The following is a 23,269-nucleotide window of genomic DNA, read 5'->3' as shown; positions in this document are numbered from 1 at the left end:
GAAGGCTTCATTTTGGGCCTTAGGAAAGAGAGAGCGAGGAGTAGAACACTAGCTGACTTGTCGAAAATTGGATGCCCTGACTAAATCTAGGTGTTGCTGTATAGGTAACTTGATCAAGTAGTGGCATTTGGCAAGAAAGTGACAGACAAGAAGCAATGAAGACAAAGACACAAGGGTTAAATGCCAGTTTATTATAGCACGGAACCGAGTTTAAGCAAGAAACATTGTCAGCAGCAAGCAACAAGAACACACAAAACAAACAAGTTGGATGATGTTCCAGTTAAATCTATTTTTTGACACTGCGTAAGAGAGGGGTGCACCGGTCCTGGAGGTACTGCAATACCAGGTCGATGCGTGGAGTGGACAGAGCAAGCTCTTCTTCCATCTCCCTGTTCTAAAAATCCATTTAATATATGGTCCCCAGATAGGGGACGTATCAGATATTAAACTGATAAGAACAGATACTACACTTGATCTTAGCCAAAAGGCCGAGAAGCGATAACCCAATTATTCTCTGTTCCGAGCGAGCGGCTTTCTGGCCCCACCGGAGGGCTCGCTGAGAGTTGCCCGTTTGCCTGTACCCGGCAAGCGCCCTTCCCCCCAGTCTAGGCTGTCCGGAGGTGTGAATCTTCAGCCAGACGGGTGTCGCTGGTCTACAGGCCTGACCCCCTGTCTACTGGACAATCCACCCCTTTCTGACACCTGCCCAACACTGCTGGAGCCCAGTCATGACCCTCAGTCATCCCAAAATAAGAATTGCACACGTTCAGGTGCTTGTCGTTGCTCCTCGTTCACGTTCAACAAGGAAAATCATTTGCATGGGCCGGCCTCCTAGTTAGCATAACGTGGACTTAGTTAACATAACGTGGAAGAAAATCGAGGGCCACTAGAGGGAGTCAAAGACTAAGGGATCCTCCGGATAAAAATAAAAAACCCTTGCCACAGCAGACTTTTCTAGCTAGCTGCTGCATGCAGCAAGGCAGACAGCAATGGAGCAAATTCAGCCCCCTTTTTTGTCAGCAGAGTAGTCACTGCTTATCGAAGGCTTCATTTTGGGCCTTAGGAAAGAGAGAGCGAGGAGTAGAACACTAGCTGACTTGTCGAAAATTGGATGCCCTGACTAAATCTAGGTGTTGCTGTATAGGTAACTTGATCAAGTAGTGGCATTTGGCAAGAAAGTGACAGACAAGAAGCAATGAAGACAAAGACACAAGGGTTAAATGCCAGTTTATTATAGCACGGAACCGAGTTTAAGCAAGAAACATTGTCAGCAGCAAGCAACAAGAACACACAAAACAAACAAGTTGGATGATGTTCCAGTTAAATCTATTTTTTGACACTGCGTAAGAGAGGGGTGCACCGGTCCTGGAGGTACTGCAATACCAGGTCGATGCGTGGAGTGGACAGAGCAAGCTCTTCTTCCATCTCCCTGTTCTAAAAATCCATTTAATATATGGTCCCCAGATAGGGGACGTATCAGATATTAAACTGATAAGAACAGATACTACACTTGATCTTAGCCAAAAGGCCGAGAAGCGATAACCCAATTATTCTCTGTTCCGAGCGAGCGGCTTTCTGGCCCCACCGGAGGGCTCGCTGAGAGTTGCCCGTTTGCCTGTACCCGGCAAGCGCCCTTCCCCCCAGTCTAGGCTGTCCGGAGGTGTGAATCTTCAGCCAGACGGGTGTCGCTGGTCTACAGGCCTGACCCCCTGTCTACTGGACAATCCACCCCTTTCTGACACCTGCCCAACACTGCTGGAGCCCAGTCATGACCCTCAGTCATCCCAAAATAAGAATTGCACACGTTCAGGTGCTTGTCGTTGCTCCTCGTTCACGTTCAACAAGGAAAATCATTTGCATGGGCCGGCCTCCTAGTTAGCATAACGTGGACTTAGTTAACATAACGTGGAAGAAAATCGAGGGCCACTAGAGGGAGTCAAAGACTAAGGGATCCTCCGGATAAAAATAAAAAACCCTTGCCACAGCAGACTTTTCTAGCTAGCTGCTGCATGCAGCAAGGCAGACAGCAATGGAGCAAATTCAGCCCCCTTTTTTGTCAGCAGAGTAGTCACTGCTTATCGAAGGCTTCATTTTGGGCCTTAGGAAAGAGAGAGCGAGGAGTAGAACACTAGCTGACTTGTCGAAAATTGGATGCCCTGACTAAATCTAGGTGTTGCTGTATAGGTAACTTGATCAAGTAGTGGCATTTGGCAAGAAAGTGACAGACAAGAAGCAATGAAGACAAAGACACAAGGGTTAAATGCCAGTTTATTATAGCACGGAACCGAGTTTAAGCAAGAAACATTGTCAGCAGCAAGCAACAAGAACACACAAAACAAACAAGTTGGATGATGTTCCAGTTAAATCTATTTTTTGACACTGCGTAAGAGAGGGGTGCACCGGTCCTGGAGGTACTGCAATACCAGGTCGATGCGTGGAGTGGACAGAGCAAGCTCTTCTTCCATCTCCCTGTTCTAAAAATCCATTTAATATATGGTCCCCAGATAGGGGACGTATCAGATATTAAACTGATAAGAACAGATACTACACTTGATCTTAGCCAAAAGGCCGAGAAGCGATAACCCAATTATTCTCTGTTCCGAGCGAGCGGCTTTCTGGCCCCACCGGAGGGCTCGCTGAGAGTTGCCCGTTTGCCTGTACCCGGCAAGCGCCCTTCCCCCCAGTCTAGGCTGTCCGGAGGTGTGAATCTTCAGCCAGACGGGTGTCGCTGGTCTACAGGCCTGACCCCCTGTCTACTGGACAATCCACCCCTTTCTGACACCTGCCCAACACTGCTGGAGCCCAGTCATGACCCTCAGTCATCCCAAAATAAGAATTGCACACGTTCAGGTGCTTGTCGTTGCTCCTCGTTCACGTTCAACAAGGAAAATCATTTGCATGGGCCGGCCTCCTAGTTAGCATAACGTGGACTTAGTTAACATAACGTGGAAGAAAATCGAGGGCCACTAGAGGGAGTCAAAGACTAAGGGATCCTCCGGATAAAAATAAAAAACCCTTGCCACAGCAGACTTTTCTAGCTAGCTGCTGCATGCAGCAAGGCAGACAGCAATGGAGCAAATTCAGCCCCCTTTTTTGTCAGCAGAGTAGTCACTGCTTATCGAAGGCTTCATTTTGGGCCTTAGGAAAGAGAGAGCGAGGAGTAGAACACTAGCTGACTTGTCGAAAATTGGATGCCCTGACTAAATCTAGGTGTTGCTGTATAGGTAACTTGATCAAGTAGTGGCATTTGGCAAGAAAGTGACAGACAAGAAGCAATGAAGACAAAGACACAAGGGTTAAATGCCAGTTTATTATAGCACGGAACCGAGTTTAAGCAAGAAACATTGTCAGCAGCAAGCAACAAGAACACACAAAACAAACAAGTTGGATGATGTTCCAGTTAAATCTATTTTTTGACACTGCGTAAGAGAGGGGTGCACCGGTCCTGGAGGTACTGCAATACCAGGTCGATGCGTGGAGTGGACAGAGCAAGCTCTTCTTCCATCTCCCTGTTCTAAAAATCCATTTAATATATGGTCCCCAGATAGGGGACGTATCAGATATTAAACTGATAAGAACAGATTTTTTGATTGAAAATGTATACTTTATTTTTCAAAGAAAATATACAAAAAAAACAAATACTTCAACAGGGTACATTCAGTTCCAAGCGTACAGATAAATTACATTCATTCACTCATTCTGCGGTATGATGCCCAATGTGTTGTACAGAGTAATATACCCTGTAACATCACATCATGCATGACGCCGCATTACCCTGAAATCAGTACTTCCAAGAGTCATGTCAAATTTTAAGTCATTAAACTGTCAAAAGAAAATAACGTTCAACTGGGCAACGGATGTGATGGGGGGGGAAGGGGTAGGTGGGGTGGGGGGGGAGGAAAGAGTTCACAGGCCCGAAGCTTTATTGAACTACCAATGGATACACACAGTTGGGAGAGGGGGGGGGAAGGGGAGATCTTTAGACGTCCTCTTCCTCCGTAAAGTCCATCAGGTGATAGTCTCTTAGTAGACTGAACGTCAGTCTGCGACAATCCGCGATGGACATCCTCTCCCTCTGGTGGATGAGGCGTTTTCTGGCACACCATACGGCATCCTTGAAGCAGCACAGCACCCGCCAGGCACTGTCAATGTCCTCCTGTGAGTGTGTCCCACAGAAGAGTCCGTTTAACACACCAAAGTGTGTGATAGCAGTCTGTGGTACAAAGTCTTTAAGTTCAGGTTCCAAGGCCCTCAACAGGCTCTGTGCAAAGGGGCACTCCCAGAAAACATGAAAAGCAGTTTCCTCCTGGATGATACAAAAAGGGCAGTGCCTGTATCTGCACAGGTTTCTGGCATGCATGAATGTCCTCAGCGGCAAACCCCCTTGGATTGCCATCCATGCCAGATCTTTGTGCCTGTTGGTGAGTCTCTTTGAAGAAACATTCCTCCAGACCACTTTACAAGTGGCTGAAGGGAGGCCTGGAATAGTCTCAATGATGTCCGATGCTCTAATCAACTTGTGGATAGTTTTTGGCTTCCACAAGTCGGGTTTAACTCCATGCAGCCCCAGCTCCTTGATGAACTTGAAAGTGTCCAAGTAATACCATGGAGTGTCCCAGTTGTAGGGGACGGAGCTGTCCCATTTGTCCCATCCGAGAGACCTCCAAAGAGGTAGGAGGAAAAAACGGGACATGGAGTTACCGCCAGAGTCCACTGTTCTGTCAACCAATGTCCTGCGGATACAGTTACAAGCAAAGAACACCCTCAGTAGTGTTGCGATGTCGGGCACTCCCTTACCGCCTTTGAGGGGTTCCTTGAACATAACCGCCCGCTTCACTCTGTCCATTTTGGAGCTCCAGATGAAGTGAAACACCGCCCTGGTGATGGCTTTGCAAGTGTTAACCCGGGGGGGCCAAGCCTGGGCGAGGTACTGCAACACAGGGAGAATCTCGCTGCGGAGTACCAGTGTTTTCCCTTCGATGGTGAGTTCTCTGAGGCTCCAAAGTCCAAACTTCTGTCTCATTTTCGCCAGTCTTTCCTCCCAGGACTTCAGGGCTGCGCCTTCCGCTCCAAACCAGACTCCGAGAATTTTGATGAAGTCCGCTTTGATGTTGAACGGGATGGGCGCAGAAGAAGGCAGGAACCACTTTCCGAAGAGCATGACTTCCGACTTCCCGCAGTTGACCTTTGCCCCTGAAGCTTGGCCGAAGTCCTCACACGTCCGGACGAGTGTGTCGATGGAGCGCCGGTCGGCACAGAACACCGTCACGTCATCCATGTAGAGCGAGCACTTGACCTCCCGTCTTTCTGGTCCTGGTGCGGTGATCCCTCTGATCTCTGGGTTCTGTCTGATGCTTCGGGCGAATAGCTCTATACAGCAAACAAAAAGCAGAGGTGAGAGAGGGCAGCCTTGTCTGACCCCGGAGAAAATTGAAAAGGGGTCAGTTTTCCAGCCATTTACCAACACCAAACTACAAATGTCCTTATACATCACATTCACAAACGAACAAAACAGTTCCCCAAGACCAAACCTGCGCAGGGTTCTGCACATAAACTCATGGGAGACACGGTCAAAGGCCTTCTCCTGGTCAAGACTGACCAGGGCCGCGTGCACACGGCGGCCATGAATGTACTGGACCGTGTCCCGGACAAGCGCAAGGCTGTCCGCAATCCTGCGACCAGGAATGCCACAAGTTTGATCGGGGTGGATGATCTGTCCGATGACAGATTTCAGCCTGTTGGCTAAAACCTTGGCGAGGATTTTGTAGTCCACGTTCAAAAGAGAGATCGGACGCCAGTTTTTCAGGTCCGATCTCTCCCCTTTACGTTTATACAGAATCGTGATCATCCCCTCTCTCAGTGATGGAGGCATTCTACCCTCCACCACCATCTCCTCGTACAGCTCGAGCAGGTCCGGGCCCACGAGGTCCCACAGGGCTACATAGAGCTCAACTGGGAGACCATCGGAACCCGGGGTCCTGCCCCGCCTAAAGGATTTAGCGGCAGAGTGCAGCTCCTCCAACACCAGAGGGGCGTTGACGGCCGATGAACCTGCAGGATCAATTTGGTTAGTGATACCTGACAGGAACCTGTCGGCTGCCTCCGTGTTCGTTTCCTTCGGGGAGTAGAGGTTGGTGTAGTAGTCTGCGACCACTTGCATTACAGCCTCCTTTCCCTTCTGGAGCGTTCCAGTCTCGTCACGCAGTTCAGACAAGGGAGTGTGTCCTGAATGGAGTTTCCTGAAAAAGAAAGAGTTACACTTCTCACCTTTCTCAAGATTCTCCACCTTGGCACGGAAGACAATGTGCCTAGATTCTTCCTCAAAGTACCCTTTCAGGGTCTTCGCGGTGTCCTCCAGGTCCTGCCTAACGTCCCAGCCGCAGTGGTGAAGGTCCTGCAGGGACTGCAACTGACGTTGCAGTCTCCTGAGTTCCTTCTTCCTTGCACACACTTGCTGACGTCCCCTTGCCTGAAAGAAGCTGCGCAGCTTAACTTTCACAAACTCCCACCAATCACTTACCTTTCCGAAGAATCTCTTTTCCTCCGTCCAGGAGGCGTAGGCCTCCCGGAGTTCCCCCATCAATTCCTCATTTTCCAGCAGGGTGCTATTCAGTTTCCAGGAACCTGGTCCGCGGGCAAAGCCCTCGCCAAGTTCACCCCGAAAGTGAATAGCCCTGTGGTCAGAGAAACAGCAGGGGATCATGGAGAACTCACGATGCTTGACTGCTCTTGAAGTGAGCACGAAGTCAATCCTGGAACGCACAGATCCATCGGGACGGCACCATGAATAATTCACGGTACCTTTCCCTATGGATCCCACGGCGTCCTGCAGGGAAGCCTCCGAGATCATCTCCCTGAGCAGCCTAGAAGTAGCATCAAGTTTTGCGTATATGCTGGAGCTGCGCCCATCCTCCTCTATCGGACAGTTGAAATCACCGCCGATCACTACTGCTCTGGTGGTGACGAGTTGTGTCCTCAGGGTCTGGAAAAGTTCCAGCCGCGCACTCTTATCTGGGGGGGCGTACACGTTGATGAGCCTAATTGGCTCTCCCGCCCACGAGCCGTCTATGACCAAAAGACGGCCACAGACTAGCTCGTGGATGGAGTCAACCGTGAAGCGCCCGCCCCTGATAAGAATGGCAACCCCTGCGGATTTACAATCGCCACCCCCGGACCAGTAGGAGGGACCAAGGGTCCACTGAGAGGTCAGATGTGTGTACCTTCTCAAGGGAGGAAGAGCGCATTCCTGAAGCATGTAGACATCACTCTGATGAGTTGAAAGAAAAGTCAGCACCGCTTGCCTTCTAGAGGTATCCTTGATACTCCTCACATTAATGGAAAAGATTGAGATCTCTGCCATAATGAAAAAGGGTATGAGGTCTAGTCAGCAAGGGGCCAAACTTACCTCCCCGCAGGGGGGGGTGACTCCTCCATTTGCTCAGCTACCTGTTCTGGGGTCTGGGTTAGGCCCAGTTCCACTAGGACATCATCGATCATCTGGCGGGTGTGGACGGTGGAGTTAGGCACAGTGTCGGCCATAATCTCCTCGTCTTCCTCTTCTTCAGACCCCAGGTCCTCCATTAACTGCCCTGGTCCAGCGCTTTCGTGCTGGACCCCATTGGGCCGTTTGATGGAGGTGGCGGTTTCCTCTGCCGATGGGCTCACAGTCTTCCGTTTCCGGCCTCCTGTTTGACCACCGGCAGGGGTGGAAGGGGGGAGGGAGGGGAAGTCCTCCAAGGAGGACAGGTCCGGGGTGGGCAGTGGGGCAGGAGGGGTCTCCTCTGACACAGAGGGGGTGGGGACAGGGGCAGGGGCTGGGGCAGTGACAGGGGCTGGGGCAGTGGCAGGGACTGGGGCTGGGGCAGTGGCAGGGGCAGGGACAGGGACAGGGACAGGGACTGGGGTAGTGACAGACTTACCTGTGGCCTTTCGAGGCTCACTCGGCTTCTTTGCTGTTGGCTTGCTACCGGAGCTAGGGGCTGGCTTACCCTGGATCAGGGCTCCAGCGTAGGTCCGGGTCCTCTGGGGGCATTGCATGAAGACATGCTCTGCCAAACCACAGAGGTTGCAGGTTTTGGACCTCGGACAGTCCTTGGTCTCATGGCCTGAGACCCTACAGAACCTGCAAGAAAGCTCTCTGCAATCCTTACCTAGGTGCCCCGGATGGCCACACCTGTTACAGTTGATGGGCATCCCGGGGTAAAAAAGTGAGCCTGCAGAATATCCCAGGGAGAAGCACGGCTGCAGGTGCTGCATTTCCCCCGACGGGTCTTTCCTCAGCTTGCAAAGGACAGACCACTTACCTATCCAGAAGCCGTTGGCATCGAGGATTTGGACTGGGTCTTTCACCACTGTGCAGAACCTCTGGAGGTATGTGGATATGTCTTTGCCTTGGGTATGGGGGTTCCTCATGGACACCTTCACCCACTTTTCGTCCCGTGTAATGGGGCAGTTCGCGCTGAACTTCCGGAAAGGGGATTCAGGGCCACTGGTCTTCACCATGTCCCAGTACCTTCTGCATGTTTTGAACGACACGAAGGTGATGAAGAAAATCCCTCTTGGGAAGGACTGTACTGAAAGCGTTTCTGCTTTGCTGAAACCTTGCTCCAGGATCATCTTCTTTCCGAAGATCTCCGGGGTCATGTCAGGGACTCTTCCGTCCACCTCCTTCAGCTGCAGCACGACCGTCTGCTTCATCCAGGGCTCCAGGATTGGCAGCCCGTCTGCAGGAGGGTTCGGCTTCACTGTTCTCGGTTGGCTGGTGCCGGCCGGGGTAGGAGTGGAGGTTGAGGCAGTGACATTCTCTGGGACTTCGGAGGAAGTGGCTGGTGCAGGGTTCTTCTTCATCATCGTTTCTTCTGTCTTCTTCTTCTGGTCTTTCTTCTTCTCGCTCTTCCCCATCGTCGAGGATTTAGGATGTCGCTTCAGGTGTTCTTAGGCGGCTTCCTTCTGGTTCCTCGACGTCTTCACTCTTTTCGTAGCCTTGAGAAAGGCTCTTGCATCTACTGCCCGAAGGTAGTAATGCGGAGTGTGGGGGGGGAGAAGGGTAGATCGCAGACTCGTTCCAAGTGGGGGCTAAGCCTCTGCCCAATAGCAGCAAGTAGGTGAAGCTGAATTTAATCAACGATCCTACAAGGCCGAGCAGAGGGTACCCCACAAGGACCAATTGGCTTGGATAGATACAAGTGGTTCTCAACGTCCTAGCTGTGAAGCCTAGACACCCCTAAAGGCTATAGTCGATACTACACTTGATCTTAGCCAAAAGGCCGAGAAGCGATAACCCAATTATTCTCTGTTCCGAGCGAGCGGCTTTCTGGCCCCACCGGAGGGCTCGCTGAGAGTTGCCCGTTTGCCTGTACCCGGCAAGCGCCCTTCCCCCCAGTCTAGGCTGTCCGGAGGTGTGAATCTTCAGCCAGACGGGTGTCGCTGGTCTACAGGCCTGACCCCCTGTCTACTGGACAATCCACCCCTTTCTGACACCTGCCCAACACTGCTGGAGCCCAGTCATGACCCTCAGTCATCCCAAAATAAGAATTGCACACGTTCAGGTGCTTGTCGTTGCTCCTCGTTCACGTTCAACAAGGAAAATCATTTGCATGGGCCGGCCTCCTAGTTAGCATAACGTGGACTTAGTTAACATAACGTGGAAGAAAATCGAGGGCCACTAGAGGGAGTCAAAGACTAAGGGATCCTCCGGATAAAAATAAAAAACCCTTGCCACAGCAGACTTTTCTAGCTAGCTGCTGCATGCAGCAAGGCAGACAGCAATGGAGCAAATTCAGCCCCCTTTTTTGTCAGCAGAGTAGTCACTGCTTATCGAAGGCTTCATTTTGGGCCTTAGGAAAGAGAGAGCGAGGAGTAGAACACTAGCTGACTTGTCGAAAATTGGATGCCCTGACTAAATCTAGGTGTTGCTGTATAGGTAACTTGATCAAGTAGTGGCATTTGGCAAGAAAGTGACAGACAAGAAGCAATGAAGACAAAGACACAAGGGTTAAATGCCAGTTTATTATAGCACGGAACCGAGTTTAAGCAAGAAACATTGTCAGCAGCAAGCAACAAGAACACACAAAACAAACAAGTTGGATGATGTTCCAGTTAAATCTATTTTTTGACACTGCGTAAGAGAGGGGTGCACCGGTCCTGGAGGTACTGCAATACCAGGTCGATGCGTGGAGTGGACAGAGCAAGCTCTTCTTCCATCTCCCTGTTCTAAAAATCCATTTAATATATGGTCCCCAGATAGGGGACGTATCAGATATTAAACTGATAAGAACAGATTTTTTGATTGAAAATGTATACTTTATTTTTCAAAGAAAATATACAAAAAAACAAATACTTCAACAGGGTACATTCAGTTCCAAGCGTACAGATAATTTACATTCATTCACTCATTCTGCGGTATGATGCAACATGCATGACGCCGCATTACCCTGAAATCAGTACTTCCAAAAATCATGTCAAATTTTAAGTCATTAAACTGTCAAAAAGAAAATAGCGTTCAACTGGGCAACGGATGTGATGGGGGGGAGGGGGAGGTGGGGTGGGGGGGGAGGAAAGAGTTCACAGGCCCGAAGCTTTATTGAACTACCAATGGATACACACAGTTGGGAGAGGGGGGGGGAAGGGGAGATCTTTAGACGTCCTCTTCCTCCGTAAAGTCCATCAGGTGATAGTCTCTTAGTAGACTGAACGTCAGTCTGCGACAATCCGCGATGGACATCCTCTCCCTCTGGTGGATGAGGCGTTTTCTGGCACACCATACGGCGTCCTTGAAGCAGCACAGCACCCGCCAGGCACTGTCAATGTCCTCCTGTGAGTGAGTCCCACAGAAGAGTCCGTTTAACACACCAAAGTGTGTAATAGCAGTCTGTGGTACAAAGTCTTTAAGTTCAGGTTCCAAGGCCCTCAACAGGCTCTGTGCAAAGGGGCACTCCCAGAAAACATGAAAAGCAGTTTCCTCCTGGATGATACAAAAAGGGCAGTGCCTGTATCTGCACAGGTTTCTGGCATGCATGAATGTCCTCAGCGGCAAACCCCCTTGGATTGCCATCCATGCCAGATCTTTGTGCCTGTTGGTGAGTCTCTTTGAAGAAACATTCCTCCAGACCACTTTGCAAGTGGCTGAAGGGAGGCCTGGAATAGTCTCAATGATGTCCGATGCTCTAATCAACTTGTGGATAGTTTTTGGCTTCCACAAGTCGGGTTTAACTCCATGCAGCCCCAGCTCCTTGATGAACTTGAAAGTGTCCAAGTAATACCATGGAGTGTCCCAGTTGTAGGGGACGGAGCTGTCCCATTTGTCCCATCCGAGAGACCTCCAAAGAGGTAGGAGGAAAAAACGGGACATGGAGTTACCGCCAGAGTCCACTGTTCTGTCAACCAATGTCCTGCGGATACAGTTACAAGCAAAGAACACCCTCAGTAGTGTTGCGATGTCGGGCACTCCCTTACCGCCTTTGAGGGGTTCCTTGAACATAACCGCCCGCTTCACTCTGTCCATTTTGGAGCTCCAGATGAAGTGAAACACCGCCCTGGTGATGGCTTTGCAAGTGTTAACCCGGGGGGGCCAAGCCTGGGCGAGGTACTGCAACACAGGGAGAATCTCGCTGCGGAGTACCAGTGTTTTCCCTTCAATGGTGAGTTCTCTGAGGCTCCAAAGTCCAAACTTCTGTCTCATTTTCGCCAGTCTTTCCTCCCAGGACTTCAGGGCTGCGCCTTCCGCTCCAAACCAGACTCCGAGAATTTTGATGAAGTCCGCTTTGATGTTGAACGGGATGGGCGCAGAAGAAGGCAGGAACCACTTTCCGAAGAGCATGACTTCCGACTTCCCGCAGTTGACCTTTGCCCCTGAAGCTTGGCCGAAGTCCTCACACGTCCGGACGAGTGTGTCGATGGAGCGCCGGTCGGCACAGAACACCGTCACGTCATCCATGTAGAGCGAGCACTTGACCTCCCGTCTTTCTGGTCCTGGTGCGGTGATCCCTCTGATCTCTGGGTTCTGTCTGATGCTTCGGGCGAATAGCTCTATACAGCAAACAAAAAGCAGAGGTGAGAGAGGGCAGCCTTGTCTGACCCCCGAGAAAATTGAAAAGGGGTCAGTTTTCCAGCCATTTACCAACACCAAACTACAAATGTCCTTATACATCACATTCACAAACGAACAAAACAGTTCCCCAAGACCAAACCTGCGCAGAGTTCTGCACATAAACTCATGGGAGACACGGTCAAAGGCCTTCTCCTGGTCAAGACTGACCAGGGCCGCGTGCACACGGCGGCCATGAATGTACTGGACCGTGTCCCGGACAAGCGCAAGGCTGTCCGCAATCCTGCGACCAGGAATGCCACAAGTTTGATCCGGGTGGATGATCTGTCCGATGACAGATTTCAGCCTGTTGGCCAAAACCTTGGCGAGGATTTTGTAGTCCACGTTCAAAAGAGAGATCGGACGCCAGTTTTTCAGGTCCGATCTCTCCCCTTTACGTTTATACAGAATCGTGATCATCCCCTCTCTCAGTGATGGAGGCATTCTACCCTCCACCACCATCTCCTCGTACAGCTCGAGCAGGTCCGGGCCCACGAGGTCCCACAGGGCTACATAGAGCTCAACTGGGAGACCATCGGAACCCGGGGTCCTGCCCCGCCTAAAGGATTTAGCGGCAGAGTGCAGCTCCTCCAACACCAGAGGGGCGTTGACGGCCGATGAACCTGCAGGATCAATTTGGTTAGTGATACCTGACAGGAACCTGTCGGCTGCCTCCGTGTTCGTTTCCTTCGGGGAGTAGAGGTTGGTGTAGTAGTCTGCGACCACTTGCATTACAGCCTCCTTTCCCTTCTGGAGCGTTCCAGTCTCGTCACGCAGTTCAGACAAGGGAGTGTGTCCTGAATGGAGTTTCCTGAAAAAGAAAGAGTTACACTTCTCACCTTTCTCAAGATTCTCCACCTTGGCACGGAAGACAATGTGCCTAGATTCTTCCTCAAAGTACCCTTTCAGGGTCTTCGCGGTGTCCTCCAGGTCCTGCCTAACGTCCCAGCCGCAGTGGTGAAGGTCCTGCAGGGACTGCAACTGACGTTGCAGTCTCCTGAGTTCCTTCTTCCTTGCACACACTTGCTGACGTCCCCTTGCCTGAAAGAAGCTGCGCAGCTTAACTTTCACAAACTCCCACCAATCACTTACCTTTCCGAAGAATCTCTTTTCCTCCGTCCAGGAGGCGTAGGCCTCCCGGAGTTCCCCCATCAATTCCTCATTTTCCAGCAGGGTGCTATTCAGTTTCCAGGAACCTGGTCCGCGGGCAAAGCCCTCGCCAAGTTCACCCCGAAAGTGAATAGCCCTGTGGTCAGAGAAACAGCAGGGGATCATGGAGAACTCACGATGCTTGACTGCTCTTGAAGTGAGCACGAAGTCAATCCTGGAACGCACAGATCCATCGGGACGGCACCATGAATAATTCACGGTACCTTTCCCTATGGATCCCACGGCGTCCTGCAGGGAAGCCTCCGAGATCATCTCCCTGAGCAGCCTAGAAGTAGCATCAAGTTTTGCGTATATGCTGGAGCTGCGCCCATCCTCCTCTATCGGACAGTTGAAATCACCGCCGATCACTACTGCTCTGGTGGTGACGAGTTGTGTCCTCAGGGTCTGGAAAAGTTCCAGCCGCGCACTCTTATCTGGGGGGGCGTACACGTTGATGAGCCTAATTGGCTCTCCCGCCCACGAGCCGTCTATGACCAAAAGACGGCCACAGACTAGCTCGTGGATGGAGTCAACCGTGAAGCGCCCGCCCCTGATAAGAATGGCAACCCCTGCGGATTTACAATCGCCACCCCCGGACCAGTAGGAGGGACCAAGGGTCCACTGAGAGGTCAGATGTGTGTACCTTCTCAAGGGAGGAAGAGCGCACTCCTGGAGCATGTAGACATCACTCTGATGAGTTGAAAGAAAAGTCAGCACCGCTTGCCTTCTAGAGGTATCCTTGATACTCCTCACATTAATGGAAAAGATTGAGATCTCTGCCATAATGAAAAAGGGTATGAGGTCTAGTCAGCAAGGGGCCAAACTTACCTCCCCGCAGGGGGGGGTGACTCCTCCATTTGCTCAGCTACCTGTTCTGGGGTCTGGGTTAGGCCCAGTTCCACTAGGACATCATCAATCATCTGGCGGGTGTGGACGGTGGAGTTAGGCACAGTGTCGGCCATAATCTCCTCGTCTTCCTCTTCTTCAGACCCCAGGTCCTCCATTAACTGCCCTGGTCCAGCGCTTTCGTGCTGGACCCCATTGGGCCGTTTGATGGAGGTGGCGGTTTCCTCTGCCGATGGGCTCACAGTCTTCCGTTTCCGGCCTCCTGTTTGACCACCGGCAGGGGTGGAAGGGGGGAGGGAGGGGAAGTCCTCCAAGGAGGACAGGTCCGGGGTGGGCAGTGGGGCAGGAGGGGTCTCCTCTGACACAGAGGGGGTGGGGACAGGGGCAGGGGCTGGGGCAGTGACAGGGGCTGGGGCAGTGGCAGGGACAGGGACTGGGGCTGGGGCAGTGGCAGGGACAGGGACAGGGACAGACTTACCTGTGGCCTTTCGAGGCTCACTCGGCTTCTTTACTGTTGGCTTGCTACCGGAGCTAGGGGCTGGCTTACCCTGGATCAGGGCTCCAGCGTAGGTCCGGGTCCTCTGGGGGCATTGCATGAAGACATGCTCTGCCAAACCACAGAGGTTGCAGGTTTTGGACCTCGGACAGTCCTTGGTCTCATGGCCTGAGACCCTACAGAACCTGCAAGAAAGCTCTCTGCAATCCTTACCTAGGTGCCCCGGATGGCCACACCTGTTACAGTTGATGGGCATCCCGGGGTAAAAAAGTGAGCCTGCAGAATATCCCAGGGAGAAGCACGGCTGCAGGTGCTGCATTTCCCCCGACGGGTCTTTCCTCAGCTTGCAAAGGACAGACCACTTACCTATCCAGAAGCCGTTGGCATCGAGGATTTGGACTGGGTCTTTCACCACTGTGCAGAACCTCTGGAGGTATGTGGCTATGTCTTTGCCTTGGGTATGGGGGTTCCTCATGGACACCTTCACCCACTTTTCGTCCCGTGTAATGGGGCAGTTCGCGCTGAACTTCCGGAAAGGGGATTCAGGGCCACTGGTCTTCACCATGTCCCAGTACCTTCTGCATGTTTTGAACGACACGAAGGTGATGAAGAAAATCCCTCTTGGGAAGGACTGTACTGAAAGCGTTTCTGCTTTGCTGAAACCTTGCTCCAGGATCATCTTCTTTCCGAAGATCTCCGGGGTCATGTCAGGGACTCTTCCGTCCACCTCCTTCAGCTGCAGCACGACCGTCTGCTTCATCCAGGGCTCCAGGATTGGCAGCCCGTCTGCAGGAGGGTTCGGCTTCACTGTTCTCGGTTGGCTGGTGCCGGCCGGGGTAGGAGTGGAGGTTGAGGCAGTGACATTCTCTGGGACTTCGGAGGAAGTGGCTGGTGCAGGGTTCTTCTTCATCATTGTTTCTTCTGTCTTCTTCTTCTGGTCTTTCTTCTGGTCTGTCTTCTTCTCGCTCTTCCCCATCGTCGAGGATTTAGGATGTCGCTTCAGGTGTTCTTAGGCGGCTTCCTTCTGGTTCCTCGACGTCTTCACTCTTTTCGTAGCCTTGAGAAAGGCTCTTGCATCTACTGCCCGAAGGTAGTAATGCGGAGTGTGGGGGGGAGAAGGGTAGATCGCAGACTCGTTCCAAGTGGGGGCTAAGCCTCTGCCCAATAGCAGCAAGTAGGTGAAGCTGAATTTAATCAACGATCCTACAAGGCCGAGCAGAGGGTACCCCACAAGGACCAATTGGCTTGGATAGATACAAGTGGTTCTCAACGTCCTAGCTGTGAAGCCTAGACACCCCTAAAGGCTATAGTCGATACTACACTTGATCTTAGCCAAAAGGCCGAGAAGCGATAACCCAATTATTCTCTGTTCCGAGCGAGCGGCTTTCTGGCCCCACCGGAGGGCTCGCTGAGAGTTGCCCGTTTGCCTGTACCCGGCAAGCGCCCTTCCCCCCAGTCTAGGCTGTCCGGAGGTGTGAATCTTCAGCCAGACGGGTGTCGCTGGTCTACAGGCCTGACCCCCTGTCTACTGGACAATCCACCCTTTTCTGACACCTGCCCAACACTGCTGGAGCCCAGTCATGACCCTCAGTCATCCCAAAATAAGAATTGCACACGTTCAGGTGCTTCTCGTTGCTCCTCGTTCACGTTCAACAAGGAAAATCATTTGCATGGGCCGGCCTCCTAGTTAGCATAACGTGGACTTAGTTAACATAACGTGGAAGAAAATCGAGGGCCACTAGAGGGAGTCAAAGACTAAGGGATCCTCCGGATAAAAATAAAAAACCCTTGCCACAGCAGACTTTTCTAGCTAGCTGCTGCATGCAGCAAGGCAGACAGCAATGGAGCAAATTCAGCCCCCTTTTTTGTCAGCAGAGTAGTCACTGCTTATCGAAGGCTTCATTTTGGGCCTTAGGAAAGAGAGAGCGAGGAGTAGAACACTAGCTGACTTGTCGAAAATTGGATGCCCTGACTAAATCTAGGTGTTGCTGTATAGGTAACTTGATCAAGTAGTGGCATTTGGCAAGAAAGTGACAGACAAGAAGCAATGAAGACAAAGACACAAGGGTTAAATGCCAGTTTATTATAGCACGGAACCGAGTTTAAGCAAGAAACATTGTCAGCAGCAAGCAACAAGAACACACAAAACAAACAAGTTGGATGATGTTCCAGTTAAATCTATTTTTTGACACTGCGTAAGAGAGGGGTGCACCGGTCCTGGAGGTACTGCAATACCAGGTCGATGCGTGGAGTGGACAGAGCAAGCTCTTCTTCCATCTCCCTGTTCTAAAAATCCATTTAATATATGGTCCCCAGATAGGGGACGTATCAGATATTAAACTGATAAGAACAGATACTACACTTGATCTTAGCCAAAAGGCCGAGAAGCGATAACCCAATTATTCTCTGTTCCGAGCGAGCGGCTTTCTGGCCCCACCGGAGGGCTCGCTGAGAGTTGCCCGTTTGCCTGTACCCGGCAAGCGCCCTTCCCCCCAGTCTAGGCTGTCCGGAGGTGTGAATCTTCAGCCAGACGGGTGTCGCTGGTCTACAGGCCTGACCCCCTGTCTACTGGACAATCCACCCCTTTCTGACACCTGCCCAACACTGCTGGAGCCCAGTCATGACCCTCAGTCATCCCAAAATAAGAATTGCACACGTTCAGGTGCTTGTCGTTGCTCCTCGTTCACGTTCAACAAGGAAAATCATTTGCATGGGCCGGCCTCCTAGTTAGCATAACGTGGACTTAGTTAACATAACGTGGAAGAAAATCGAGGGCCACTAGAGGGAGTCAAAGACTAAGGGATCCTCCGGATAAAAATAAAAAACCCTTGCCACAGCAGACTTTTCTAGCTAGCTGCTGCATGCAGCAAGGCAGACAGCAATGGAGCAAATTCAGCCCCCTTTTTTGTCAGCAGAGTAGTCACTGCTTATCGAAGGCTTCATTTTGGGCCTTAGGAAAGAGAGAGCGAGGAGTAGAACACTAGCTGACTTGTCGAAAATTGGATGCCCTGACTAAATCTAGGTGTTGCTGTATAGGTAACTTGATCAAGTAGTGGCATTTGGCAAGAAAGTGACAGACAAGAAGCAATGAAGACAAAGACACAAGGGTTAAATGCCAGTTTATTATAGCACGGAACCGAGTTTAAGCAAGAAACATTGTCAGCAGCAAGCAACAAGAACACACAAAACAAACAAGTTGGATGATGTTCCAGTTAAATCTATTTTTTGACACTGCGTAAGAGAGGGGTGCACCGGTCCTGGAGGTACTGCAATACCAGGTCGATGCGTGGAGTGGACAGAGCAAGCTCTTCTTCCATCTCCCTGTTCTAAAAATCCATTTAATATATGGTCCCCAGATAGGGGACGTATCAGATATTAAACTGATAAGAACAGATACTACACTTGATCTTAGCCAAAAGGCCGAGAAGCGATAACCCAATTATTCTCTGTTCCGAGCGAGCGGCTTTCTGGCCCCACCGGAGGGCTCGCTGAGAGTTGCCCGTTTGCCTGTACCCGGCAAGCGCCCTTCCCCCCAGTCTAGGCTGTCCGGAGGTGTGAATCTTCAGCCAGACGGGTGTCGCTGGTCTACAGGCCTGACCCCCTGTCTACTGGACAATCCACCCCTTTCTGACACCTGCCCAACACTGCTGGAGCCCAGTCATGACCCTCAGTCATCCCAAAATAAGAATTGCACACGTTCAGGTGCTTGTCGTTGCTCCTCGTTCACGTTCAACAAGGAAAATCATTTGCATGGGCCGGCCTCCTAGTTAGCATAACGTGGACTTAGTTAACATAACGTGGAAGAAAATCGAGGGCCACTAGAGGGAGTCAAAGACTAAGGGATCCTCCGGATAAAAATAAAAAACCCTTGCCACAGCAGACTTTTCTAGCTAGCTGCTGCATGCAGCAAGGCAGACAGCAATGGAGCAAATTCAGCCCCCTTTTTTGTCAGCAGAGTAGTCACTGCTTATCGAAGGCTTCATTTTGGGCCTTAGGAAAGAGAGAGCGAGGAGTAGAACACTAGCTGACTTGTCGAAAATTGGATGCCCTGACTAAATCTAGGTGTTGCTGTATAGGTAACTTGATCAAGTAGTGGCATTTGGCAAGAAAGTGACAGACAAGAAGCAATGAAGACAAAGACACAAGGGTTAAATGCCAGTTTATTATAGCACGGAACCGAGTTTAAGCAAGAAACATTGTCAGCAGCAAGCAACAAGAACACACAAAACAAACAAGTTGGATGATGTTCCAGTTAAATCTATTTTTTGACACTGCGTAAGAGAGGGGTGCACCGGTCCTGGAGGTACTGCAATACCAGGTCGATGCGTGGAGTGGACAGAGCAAGCTCTTCTTCCATCTCCCTGTTCTAAAAATCCATTTAATATATGGTCCCCAGATAGGGGACGTATCAGATATTAAACTGATAAGAACAGATACTACACTTGATCTTAGCCAAAAGGCCGAGAAGCGATAACCCAATTATTCTCTGTTCCGAGCGAGCGGCTTTCTGGCCCCACCGGAGGGCTCGCTGAGAGTTGCCCGTTTGCCTGTACCCGGCAAGCGCCCTTCCCCCCAGTCTAGGCTGTCCGGAGGTGTGAATCTTCAGCCAGACGGGTGTCGCTGGTCTACAGGCCTGACCCCCTGTCTACTGGACAATCCACCCCTTTCTGACACCTGCCCAACACTGCTGGAGCCCAGTCATGACCCTCAGTCATCCCAAAATAAGAATTGCACACGTTCAGGTGCTTGTCGTTGCTCCTCGTTCACGTTCAACAAGGAAAATCATTTGCATGGGCCGGCCTCCTAGTTAGCATAACGTGGACTTAGTTAACATAACGTGGAAGAAAATCGAGGGCCACTAGAGGGAGTCAAAGACTAAGGGATCCTCCGGATAAAAATAAAAAACCCTTGCCACAGCAGACTTTTCTAGCTAGCTGCTGCATGCAGCAAGGCAGACAGCAATGGAGCAAATTCAGCCCCCTTTTTTGTCAGCAGAGTAGTCACTGCTTATCGAAGGCTTCATTTTGGGCCTTAGGAAAGAGAGAGCGAGGAGTAGAACACTAGCTGACTTGTCGAAAATTGGATGCCCTGACTAAATCTAGGTGTTGCTGTATAGGTAACTTGATCAAGTAGTGGCATTTGGCAAGAAAGTGACAGACAAGAAGCAATGAAGACAAAGACACAAGGGTTAAATGCCAGTTTATTATAGCACGGAACCGAGTTTAAGCAAGAAACATTGTCAGCAGCAAGCAACAAGAACACACAAAACAAACAAGTTGGATGATGTTCCAGTTAAATCTATTTTTTGACACTGCGTAAGAGAGGGGTGCACCGGTCCTGGAGGTACTGCAATACCAGGTCGATGCGTGGAGTGGACAGAGCAAGCTCTTCTTCCATCTCCCTGTTCTAAAAATCCATTTAATATATGGTCCCCAGATAGGGGACGTATCAGATATTAAACTGATAAGAACAGATACTACACTTGATCTTAGCCAAAAGGCCGAGAAGCGATAACCCAATTATTCTCTGTTCCGAGCGAGCGGCTTTCTGGCCCCACCGGAGGGCTCGCTGAGAGTTGCCCGTTTGCCTGTACCCGGCAAGCGCCCTTCCCCCCAGTCTAGGCTGTCCGGAGGTGTGAATCTTCAGCCAGACGGGTGTCGCTGGTCTACAGGCCTGACCCCTGTCTCCGCAGCTGCTGAGCCTCCCAGCAAGCGCCCCCGTAGCTACTCAAGTGTGGGGCACGTGCGCTGTCAGGCCGTGCTCCAGCTTGTTAGTTTAGGGGACCGGAGACACACTGCAGAAGAAGTGCTGAAAGCACTTCAAGCTCAGGTCCAGAAGTGGCTGACACCCCGAAGGCTCCAGCCAGGTATGGTTGTCTGCGATAACGGCAGCAACCTACTCGCCGCCCTCCATGCTGGCAGTCTGACGCACGTGCCCTGTCTGGCACATGTCCTCAACCTGGTGGTGCAGAAGTTCCTGCGCACTTATCCAGGGTTGAGTGACATTGTGGCAAAGGCGCGTAGGATTGCCAGCCACTTCAGGCGCTCCCCAACCGCTACCGCGTCCCTGTCCAAATTGCAGCGGAAGTACAATCTGCCCCTTCACAGGCTGATTGTGGACAGTGTGACGCGGTGGAACTCCACCCTCCACATGCTGAAGAGGTTGTGGGAGCAGCAAAGGGCGGTGAGGGAGTACCTGATGGAACTAGGCACTCAGAGGGCTTCACCACAACTCCCTTTCATCGCCTGTGCGCAGTGGGGGCAGATAAACCAGGTCTGCCAAGTGTTGTCCTCCTTCGAGCAGGCGACCAAGATGGTCAGCAGTGAGCAAATTGGCCTCAATAGCGTGCTGCCAATACTGTTCATGCTGGAGAGGACACTAGATCGCCTGCTCGAGGCTGGGGAGAGTGCCTTGGTGGAGCAGGAGGAGTCAGCAATGCTCCACCGAGACCAGGGCCAGGACCAGGAGGAGGAGGAGGAGGAGGAGGATGATGAAGAGGAGGAGGAGGTGGTTGCTGGTGTCGTCCCGGAGTCAGGGCCTGGTCAGGAGGGAGAGCCGGTGTTGGGGGCACCGATAGTCCGGGGGTTGGGCATGTCTGAGTTTGACCAGCAGCGCCTCAGGGAAGAAGAGTCGCACCTCATTCACCTGGCCAGCATTGAGGAGTCACAGCGGGCTGTGCTCTTCCCCATGGCTGCCCACATGCTGAGATGCCTCAGGAGGGACCCCCGGGTTAAGACCATCAAGACGAGGGATGATTTCTGGATGGCCACCCTTTTGGATCCCAGGTGCAAGGGGAAACTGGAGCAGTTCATCCCAGCCAGCCGGAGGCAGCACCGGATGGAGGAACTGCAGGCAGCCATTGTCAGACGGTTGGAGCAGGCAACTCCCCGGCCTCCAGTTGTCCCCCCTCATCTCACCCAGCAGGTGGCTGCACCCAGCTGCAGCCGAGCAGGGGACCTAATGGAAGAGATGAGGATGTTCTTCCAAACCGAGCGACCCAGTACTACCACCAGCAGCAGCAGCAGCAGTCACCACCAGCGGCTGGCCCACATGGTGGCAGACTACATGGCGTCCGTCGGTGCTTCTGACAGTATGAGCACCGACGACCCCATGGAGTACTGGGTTGCCAGATTGGACACCTGCCGCGAGCTCGCTCAGTATGCGCTGGAGTTATTGTCTTGCCCCCCCTCCAGCGTACTATCTGAGCGGACATTCAGCGCGGCAGGTGGGGTGGTCACGGACAAGAGGACCCGTCTGTCCACAGACTCCGTGGACAGACTCACATTCATAAAGATGAATGAGTCCTGGATCGGCGGTGACTTTCTGGCACCCGTCGTCGGTTCAGGGCGCTGAAGGGTCCCTTGCCATGCATTCCCTGATGAAGCCCCGGACCTGATGTATTTACAGTGCTGAATATAACTATTTCAACATCAGAGAAAATCAATGTTAATATTTGGTACAGTAGGCTTTCTTTGCAATTACAGCGGTCAAACATTTCTTGTAGTTTTACACCAGCTTTGCACACACTGGAGGAGGGATTTTGGCCCACTCCTCCACACAGATCTTCTCTACATCAGTCATGTTTCTGGGCTATCGCTGAGAAACACGGAGTTTGAGCTCCCTCCAAAGATTCTCTATTGGGTTTAGGTCTGGATACTGGCTAGGCCACGCCAGAACCTTGATATGCTCCTTACAGAGCCAATCCTTGGTTATCCTGGCTGTGTGCTTTGGGTCATTCTCATGTTGGAAGACCCAGCCTCGACCCATCTTCAAAGCTCTAACTCAGGGAAGGAGGTTGTTGCCCAAAATCTTGCAATACATGGCCCCGGTCATCCTCTCCTTAATACAGTACAGTCACCCTGTCCCATGTGCAGAAAAACACCACCAAAGCATGATGCTACCACCCCCATGCTTCACATTAGGGATGGCGTTCTTGGCATGGTACTCATCATTATTCTTCCTCCGAACACGGTTAGTGAAATTATGATCAAAAAATTATATTATAGTCTCATCTGACCACATGATTTTCTCCCATGACTCCTTTGGATCAGTCAAGACAATTATGTCAGCAGTTATTTCACACCCTATATACTCTTATTAAGACTGCTGTACATCATGGCAACTCCTGCCCATGTGATATGACTCTGTATCAACTACTACTGTTAATACTACTGCTGCTTCTGCTGCTGCTGCCCAGTCAAGACACCTATGTCAGCAGTTATTTGACACTCTATATACTCCTATTCCTACTGCTGTTCATCATGGCACCTTCTGCCCATGTGATATGACTCTGTATCAACTACTACTGTTAATACTACTGCTGCTTCTGCTGCTGCTGCCCAGTCAATACACCTATGTCAGCAGTTATTTGACACTCTATATACTCCTATTCCTACTGCTGTTCATGATGGCACCTCCTGCCCATGTGATATGACTCTGTATCAACTACTACTGTTAATACTACTGCTGCTTCTGTTGCTGCTGCCCAGTCAATACACCTATGTCAGCAGTTATTTGACACTCTATATACTCCTATTCCTACTGCTGTTCATCATGGCACCTCCTGCCCATGTGATATGACTCTGTATCAACTACTACTGTTAATACTACTGCTGCTTCTGCTGCTGCTGCCCAGTCAAGACACCTATGTCAGCAGTTATTTCACACTCTATATACTCCTATTCCTACTGCTG

General features: G+C 51.2%; 9 non-coding genes and 2 pseudogenes across 9 annotated transcripts; all 11 read right to left on the bottom strand.

The window, feature by feature from the left end:
• Window positions 1–309: 309 nt before the first annotated feature.
• On the bottom strand, window positions 310–500 carry LOC120922071. Its single transcript, XR_005745037.1, has one exon. It is a non-coding gene; the product is annotated as a U2 spliceosomal RNA (small nuclear RNA).
• Window positions 501–1,349: 849 nt separating this feature from the next.
• On the bottom strand, window positions 1,350–1,540 carry LOC120922064. Its single transcript, XR_005745036.1, has one exon. It is a non-coding gene; the product is annotated as a U2 spliceosomal RNA (small nuclear RNA).
• Window positions 1,541–2,389: 849 nt separating this feature from the next.
• Window positions 2,390–2,580, bottom strand: LOC120922114. Its single transcript, XR_005745079.1, has one exon. It is a non-coding gene; the product is annotated as a U2 spliceosomal RNA (small nuclear RNA).
• An 849-nt stretch (window positions 2,581–3,429) lies between these two features.
• LOC120922110 lies at window positions 3,430–3,622 on the bottom strand. Its single transcript, XR_005745075.1, has one exon. It is a non-coding gene; the product is annotated as a U2 spliceosomal RNA (small nuclear RNA).
• Window positions 3,623–9,183: 5,561 nt separating this feature from the next.
• Window positions 9,184–9,278, bottom strand: LOC120922069 (annotated as a pseudogene).
• Window positions 9,279–10,127: 849 nt separating this feature from the next.
• On the bottom strand, window positions 10,128–10,320 carry LOC120922109. The gene has a single exon (XR_005745074.1). It is a non-coding gene; the product is annotated as a U2 spliceosomal RNA (small nuclear RNA).
• A 5,513-nt stretch (window positions 10,321–15,833) lies between these two features.
• Window positions 15,834–15,928, bottom strand: LOC120922068 (annotated as a pseudogene).
• Window positions 15,929–16,777: 849 nt separating this feature from the next.
• LOC120922103 lies at window positions 16,778–16,968 on the bottom strand. Its single transcript, XR_005745068.1, has one exon. It is a non-coding gene; the product is annotated as a U2 spliceosomal RNA (small nuclear RNA).
• An 849-nt stretch (window positions 16,969–17,817) lies between these two features.
• LOC120922091 lies at window positions 17,818–18,008 on the bottom strand. The gene has a single exon (XR_005745057.1). It is a non-coding gene; the product is annotated as a U2 spliceosomal RNA (small nuclear RNA).
• Window positions 18,009–18,857: 849 nt separating this feature from the next.
• LOC120922080 lies at window positions 18,858–19,048 on the bottom strand. The gene has a single exon (XR_005745046.1). It is a non-coding gene; the product is annotated as a U2 spliceosomal RNA (small nuclear RNA).
• Window positions 19,049–19,897: 849 nt separating this feature from the next.
• LOC120922058 lies at window positions 19,898–20,088 on the bottom strand. The gene has a single exon (XR_005745034.1). It is a non-coding gene; the product is annotated as a U2 spliceosomal RNA (small nuclear RNA).
• Between the last annotated feature and the right edge of the window lie 3,181 nt (window positions 20,089–23,269).

The sequence above is a fragment of the Rana temporaria genome, unplaced genomic scaffold (assembly GCF_905171775.1).
Source record: "Rana temporaria unplaced genomic scaffold, aRanTem1.1, whole genome shotgun sequence".
Classification (NCBI taxonomy): Eukaryota; Metazoa; Chordata; class Amphibia; order Anura; family Ranidae; genus Rana; species Rana temporaria.
This window is presented reverse-complemented; position numbering and strand designations above follow the sequence as displayed.